This window comes from Cervus canadensis, chromosome 17 (genome assembly GCF_019320065.1).
Source record: "Cervus canadensis isolate Bull #8, Minnesota chromosome 17, ASM1932006v1, whole genome shotgun sequence".
Lineage (NCBI taxonomy): Eukaryota > Metazoa > Chordata > Mammalia > Artiodactyla > Cervidae > Cervus > Cervus canadensis.
The window spans coordinates 29,380,080-29,387,782 of NC_057402.1; the positions used below are offsets into that span (position 1 = coordinate 29,380,080).

At 41.7% G+C, this 7,703-nt stretch overlaps 1 long non-coding RNA gene across 1 annotated transcript; it reads right to left on the reverse strand.

Annotated features, from left to right (window-relative positions):
• Positions 1-1,512: 1,512 nt before the first annotated feature.
• LOC122455074 lies at positions 1,513-7,276 on the reverse strand. Its single transcript, XR_006273578.1, has 3 exons — positions 7,193-7,276; positions 6,625-6,697; positions 1,513-1,959 (listed from the first exon to the last, which is right to left on the reverse strand). It is a non-coding gene; the product is annotated as an uncharacterized LOC122455074 (long non-coding RNA).
• Between the last annotated feature and the right edge of the window lie 427 nt (positions 7,277-7,703).

A 7,703-nucleotide genomic window follows, 5' to 3' on the forward strand; every position in this document is an offset into this window, starting at 1 on the left:
TAGGTAATAACTGCACAGTCTGTTGTATGTCCAAAAATACTTAAAACAATAAAAATGCAAGCCCCTAATTTTTGACAGTCATTTTTGTCAAATTTCCTAGTAATTAAAGGCTATTCTGAATTGATATTCTGATACAGACATTCACCAGATAGCAGTCAAAATCAACAAAAACACTGTCCTAACCTACTGGTTGTCTTTTCCAAGTTTTGATGATGGAAACTGAATTTCAGTACCTTCCATTTATCCAGTTGGGGCTAAATTGACAGAGATGTATAAAAACTAGCAACCATAACAACGGCTTCCATATGAGAATGCTTATTCCATCACATACCTCAGTTATATGTTTCAGATGGGTTAATTCATCTAATTACAGTTGGTTGTATATTGACATATTTGTATGTGAAATAGATGGTCAGAAAGACAGATATATAGATAACCACCTATGCAATAGCAGTTAAGTGAGCAAATGCTGCTGAGCTCCTATATTCAAATGTACAATATCCCTAACATTTTATTCCTACAAGCTGACTACAATTATAAGAGGATGAATAAACTTTCAGACTGTAGGACATGATATGTTTTCAGTATTAGAAGAAAAACATGTAATCTGTAATACTTAATCCAATGAAAATATAAGCCTTAATCTCCCTATATTGTTACTGAGTTGAAGGAGCTAGTTATTTGGAACTGATACACTGACTTCCAAGCATTTGGGCCATTTTGTTTGATTTGTGAATGTATATGAGGTGCTGGCAAGGGCAACACTTTACACATTTCTGCACAAAAGTTTTAGAGAAGATACATAAAAAATTTTTTAAAACTTTTGAGGTTTTATTTTCTTAGTCTTCATGTGGCAGTTGATGTTTGGAATTGTGAAAGAGGGCAAAAGAATGAGCAAGTAAAGGAGCACATGTGGCTGATTCTAAATAAGTAGGTATTTTTACTAGACGTGAAAGAAACAAAAATATTTCCCCAGTACAGTTGTGCAAAAAGAGGGGAGAGTGTGATTTGTGGAGCTCACTGTGCTTTTTGTTATTTTTTTAGATAGTGGTGGCCCATCAGGGTTCCTTTAACATTACTTTTCTCCAACCTGTTTTCCTTGAAAGCATAAATGTGAGGACTACTTATCCCTTCATTCCTTCACAGACTAATGTATAACAGCAAATATTTCCGTTAGATTTTCAATAGAAAAAAAGTCTTTATAGGTTGGTAGTTTCTATTTTAATACAGAACCAAATGATCGATCGCAATTGTTTAGATGCAGTTAACTTGATTTTTGCCAATACTGAGCTGCTGTGTGTGTGTGTGTGTGTAAGATTTTTACAATATTGATCAGCAATGATGTGTGAGCTATCAAAAAGAAATCTGTTAGGCTTTTTAGATTTGTTCTGATTTCTTCCTTGTTTTCTCCTTTTCGATTTGTTTTTGAGGCAGTGACACAACTACTTCTCTGATTCCCAAATGAGGTTTTGTTTGGCTCAGGTTAATATTAAAGAAGATCACATACACGGTTGGAAAATATTGTTATTTTTCTTTAATGGGGAAAATTGGACTCCCGCGTGTCAGATCTGTGGTTTTCTGAAGGGCAATGGAAATGGTACTGACATCACTTTGCACTTTAACAATCGGATTTGGTCAGGGTACAAGTTGTTTGTTTAACCCGACAGCTCGGTGCACCCCGTCGCACGCTTTGCACACTCATTAAAACGATTATTCACGACCTGTCGAGTGTTTTCGGGTTCATTCACAGGAAAGGCTTGGAGCGAGCGAGAGCAATTCAAGTCAACACTGTCCACTACCCCGACGCACGTGAGGACGAGCTGATGCGTGCGTAGGAAGGGGTGGGGGTGAGCACGCCTTAGCTCTAAGTCGGTTCATCTGATGCTCTGGAATCTCGGTCTCGAAAGAATGCTGAGTGCTTGGTCCTAAAGGGCCATATCTCTGTGTTAACTTCAAGGGCTTGGCATGGGACAGAAAAATAAAAATAGACAAAATAAACAAACCTCAAAGCTCTCCCTCTGCTCCTCCTTTCAACCTTCTACACAGCTTAAGGTCCCAGGGCTCGCCCACCTTCTGCCTGCAGCCGCCTGACTGCGAGGCTCCACCTCTCAGAGCACCGATGCTGAGGAGAAGTAGTTTCAGGAAAACTCGCCAGGGTGAGGAGAGTTAATTCCATGTCTCAAGGCCCTTTCCTTCTTAAGAAAGAATTCGATTAATTTTCCTCTATATTCTTCGCAGATACCAGAGAAGGGGGAAGTGTGAGAAACAAAGAAGAGAACTATTAACCGTATTTGGTAGATGAATTCCAAATTATTAGTGAGGAAAAACGGATCCTCCAGACTGCAATAAAAGATCTGTAAAGTCAGAAGCAAATAGCCCTCAATGAATTTGGCCACTCCTTCCCCCCATTTCCAAGTCATCTTTCAACATTTTGTAATGACAATAAGAGAAGCACATGCATCTCAATCTCCCATAGATAAACAAGGCCTGCTGTCACTTCTACCTGATTCTACTTTATTCCTTCTAGAGTACTGCCTTTTACATACAAAAGTCACACTCCCTGGTCTTTAGTTGTCCTATTTGTTCAAATCAACTTTGATGCATAACATTCACATGTAAGCTTTTAGTTCAAGAGAAATGCCAATCTTCATAAGATATAATTGTAGATATACACTAAATAATAGAATATATGCATTTAATATGTACTGAAGAATCTGAGAATATCCCGTTCAGCATAAGTACCCCTGGCATAACTTAGAGTTAAGAGATGTTTTAAAACATTGCCACTTCCATGTTCAAAATCCATTGCTCCTTGATTTTCAATAGCATTAGTAAACCCAATGGTCACTTTATTGTCATGAGGGTAACCTAGTCATGTCAACAGAAAAAAAAAACAAAACAAAACAACAAACCTCATTCATCAGTTTCATTTTATCACACCTAACATCATATAATCATCTGTTTTCCTATTTTATAAAAACATAAGCACAATGTTTGAAGAGAAGAATGGAAGCTTTTGAGTAGTGTGAGATTTTAATCAGAGACAGGTTCCTAATTGCTAAAAAGTAAGTACGAATAAGTAATTTCATAAACTCTTTGGAGTGCCATAATTCACTACCAAGTTTACTTAAAATTGATCTGTCAAATGTGTTTCCTATATAAGTTCTTTCATTAAAACCAACCTGTGATAATAATCAAGAGGCAGATGCTGAAATATGTAAGTAAATAACTGAAAGTCTGCATAAATAAACACAAATCAATGCAGTAATAGACCACACCATCGATGCAGGAATGATCGATTTTAGTCTTCCAGCCTGCAATCAGAGCTCCCAATGTATAATTAAAAGTATATTTTTCAACTCCACTGCTGCTACTACTACTACTACAATTACTACTACTGGAAATAAATAAACAAGCCCTCTTGCCACTTCTACCTGATTCTACCTTATTCCTTCTAGAGTATATTTGATGTGGTGGGAGGAGTACTCTATTTTTTCCAACAAAGCTTTGCCAAACTTAAAATTACATAATTAATGATAAAAATTATAAAAGCATTAATAAAATTGCCACCTTATTCATGTTCTGAATTTTCAACCTTCATTATAGCCTCTAATTATTCATTCAGCACGTTTTAATGGGTAGAAGACACACAAAGTGCTCATTTTTAAAGATTTTTTAAAACTACTATGGTACCTTTGGCTTTATAGGTTCTTTGGGCCTTTTGTTAAAAGAGTAAAAATGTTATATCCTCAATATACCCTGGGAGTTCTTATGCCTTTGCCTGCATATGCAAGCAGTCTGAAACAAGGAAGGGGGGAAGAGCATCTGCGTTATTCCAAAATTGTTTCATAAAGTGATTGCAAAACAAACAAGTGTCTGCCTCAAATAAATAAATATACTTTGGATTTCTAGAAATTCACATCTGAAACATTTCAGATTTTGCTTAAAGTTAAATTTCCTTTTTGAGAATATTTATCCCTGGAGGGCAGAATTAATTTAAATTAGCAAGTACCGGTGTATGATGAGTTTGAGTATTTAGGTTCTGTAGAGTAATGAAAATATGGTGTTCACATTTTTTTCTTAATCAACAAAGATGCTTATTTACATTCATCCTTGAATTAGTGTGGTCCTTCTGAAGCACAGGCCTCAAATTTTTTCTTATTTATGAAATTCAGCATCTTTGAAAGTGATTTTTTTTCCTTGCATGATATCACTAGCACATAAATATCCATTTTTATTATCTTTGTATAATTCTGTGACCAAACGTTCTCTTTGACTCCTCTCCTTTCCATCCAGGAAACAGGATGCAAGGGCAACTGATCCCAAAAGGAAAATATCACCAGTTATTGTTTAGAGCTAATTTAACAGATAATTTAACTTCAAACAACAATGATCAGGTCATTAAATTTCAGAGCAGTGAGAAAATGAAAGAACTGAGAGATAATTCAGTGTATCTCTAACCCCACTACAGTTTTTAGTTTTTCTGTTCAGTCAAGAGAATCAACAACAACGCCTTGCCTTCCAGACCCAGAGCGAGATAGGTTTGCACCTTAAATGCATTCTGATTAAAAGGATTAGACAATATGAGGAGAAGAAAAAGGGAATATAACTGAGGAAGATGGCCCCAATTCGAGGAGTGCTGACTGTGTAGAAAAATTCAGCCTAAATCGAAGTTGAATATCCCGAACACGTCTGGCAGTGAACAGTCCCCCATTCGGACAATAATCCCTAAATCATGCAACGTACAGTGAGCTTCCTCCCTAGCTTTTCCCCAAGGCCGGAGAGGAGGGCTGAGATTCACACGCGGCAGGCGACGCGCCGTGACAAGGACAGGGGACATCCTGTCTCCTCTCTCACTGTCACAAGCATAATTTTGAGAGTTACTGGCTATTTTAAACGCCTTTTCCTAATTCGACAATTCTGGAATTTCTGCCTCCCTCAAGTTTTGATAGAGGGCCGGGTGAGGATGGGGTTGAGGCAGAGAAATTGAGTCTTATGGAAGACGGGGAGGGGACAGTCGGAAATGGATGAGCTCCATTCTTAGTGGTTCTTTCTTTTCAAGGCTGAAGATCACTGCTGAGAATACCCCTCGCACAGGCAGGATGCTCTGCCCACCTAACCCCCTGCCTCCCTTTCCCTGGCGCAGGGACATCTTTGAAAGTGTTGGAATTCCTACCCCAAAGGCTACCTCTTTTCCTCTAAGAACCCTTCATTTCGGACCACGGGTTTGGGCAGAAAAGAAACGGGGCAGAAAGCGAAATGGAAGAGTAGAGAGTGGAAAGGAGAAAAGGTGTCCACTACAGAGGAAACAGTTCTATCAACCAGCAGGTGCTAAGATCTGAAACCGCACCAGGTGGGCGGGTGGGGAGCACGGAAGAACGGGCAGAAAGGGGAAAGGCGGGGAAGCGCGCCGGCCCAGCTGCGGGCGTCGGTGTCCCCGGCGTCAGCCGGCGCTCTCGCACTCCGAGCTCCGCCTTGTCCTGGGCAAGAGCGCCCTCACCTTGCGGCTCTCTGCGCGGCGCCCGGCTTCCCCTCTGCCGGCGTCTCCGCCGCCGCGGCCCGGGAGCCCCTCTGCACTGCGCCGCCAGCGCCGCCGCGGCCCGGCCGCCCAAAGCACGTTTCTACACGATTCCAAAATCCGAGAAAACCGCGCTGCCGGGTCCCTGCCACAAGGACCTCAAGTCCCGCCATCGTGCTGAAGTCCCCGGGGCGCCAGAAAGGCTAACGGGGAAACCTCGGCGAGGGCTCCAAACTCGCTTCGGGCCGAGGCAACCTGTCTCCCGCGCCCGCAGCCACTCTCGGGATACCCTGGCTCTCGAGCTTACACCGCCGTCTCCTAAGTGTGCATTAAGAATCAATTATTAGCCTGAGATCCCAAAGCCGGGAACTGAGATATTCCCAGCAGGGACGAAGTCAAGCCCAGAACGGTGCTCATTTCCTTGCTCCTTCGAATAAGGGAAAGAGAGCCTCTCACCCCCGACTCTACCTGGAGCAACGCCGCTCAAGCCGGCAGGGACCCTCGCCCGACCCAGGCCAAGGAGCTGGGAGCGGAGGGCCAGCTCTGGGGGAGGTGGGCGATGTTGGTGTGAAAATAGGGGGAGGAGGGACATCCCACCAAGAAATAAAAAGAAAGAAAGAAAAGGAAAAAGAAAAGAAAACTTTAGAACGAAGCAAGCCCTTGGCTCTCGAACAAAAACCTTTGTCTCAAATACATAGAGGTTTGAACCTTAAGTCTCGTTAGTGTCTTCTCGCAGTTTCTTTAAGACTCAGAAATCCTTTTCCCACGAAATGAATTACTTTGCACTTTGGAAACTAGTTCAGTCTCCCACTACCCTGGCTCCATAGAAATTCTTCTCCTTTTCTCACCATCCCTTTTTACCATGTCTACCACCCTTTTTACTTAGGGATCCACCGTGACTCTCTGCCGCCGAGGGGAAAAAAAAAGTCATGCATTCTTTCAGCTACTTCTGCTGATAGCGTGCCCTCTAAGAAAGAACTTTTTTTTTTTTTTTAAAGAGTACTTTAGTCCTGGACCTCAAAGTCTCAGTTTGAGCCTTGGTCAAAATCAGCCGGTCGGGCACAGCTCCCCCGCCACCCGCATCCCGGTAAAGCACTTTCACTTACCGATCTTGGGTAAGAGCTCTTCCAGTCCTGAAGTCTTTTTCCTCGGCATCCTTCGGGCAACATCAGGCATAGTCTTGGATGGAGGGGGGGAAAAAAGATAGAAATTGGAAGGCAGAAAAGAGACTCAAAATATAACACTACATCATATATTTCCTTGAGCCACCTTGGCCTACATCCTTAGGAAAAGGTCCGGGTGAACTGACCGCTGGAGTGGAGAAAAGGTCGGTTTGGGGGCCGAAAACCAAGAGGTGGATTATTTTAACTGCTGGTGGTTGGGGTGGGGGGAGGGGAGACTCTGGAGGGAGGGTAGAGACGGGAGAATGATTGGGATGGGAAAAGAAAGCATTAAAAAAAAAATAAAAAACTCGTAAGAGAAAATCAAGAATGAAGTACTGTGAAAGATAGCGCCTTTGAACTCTTACAGGTTGGAAGCTCTTAGGGAGAATGCAGACGTGTATGCGCGAAAAGGAGAATCTAAATGACCCCTATTCTTTCTGTATCTCCAGGATCTGGCCTCAAGTAGGGGGAAAAAAAGAGAAGGGAGAATTTTAATTTCAGTTTCACCTACCCTACTTGTTGGAATGGTTGCGCAGATTTTCATGCTGGAGAGTCCCATCTGTCTGGCAGAAGCTGGAGTAGTGTTGGGGGCAGGTTATCTGGTGAAGTAGGAATGTACAGGAACCCCGCCCTCTAGGCACAGTTACACAACCCCAGCAACCCGTCTCAGCCCCTTCTAAAACCTCTAATGGTCTTCACCTTCACCCTTTGTTAGCCTATTTCTCAAACAGGCATTGAGTCCCAAACACAACCAGCTAATTTAGCTATTCATAAAATTAATTTCTCAAAAGCAAAATTACTTCACTGCATGCAAGTTCTTCAACGATGTTGTAGAAAACAGACTTTAAAAAACCATATTTATATATTTAGAGCTCTAAGTATTTTGGATTTATCCACCTACTTGGGTGAAATAACCACCAATTTAAATATACATAATTAAATCAAACACTACAAGTCTCATTTTCTTTTTTATCTATCCTCAATTTGATGTGAGTAATAGAAACCACACGAAATCTTCCATG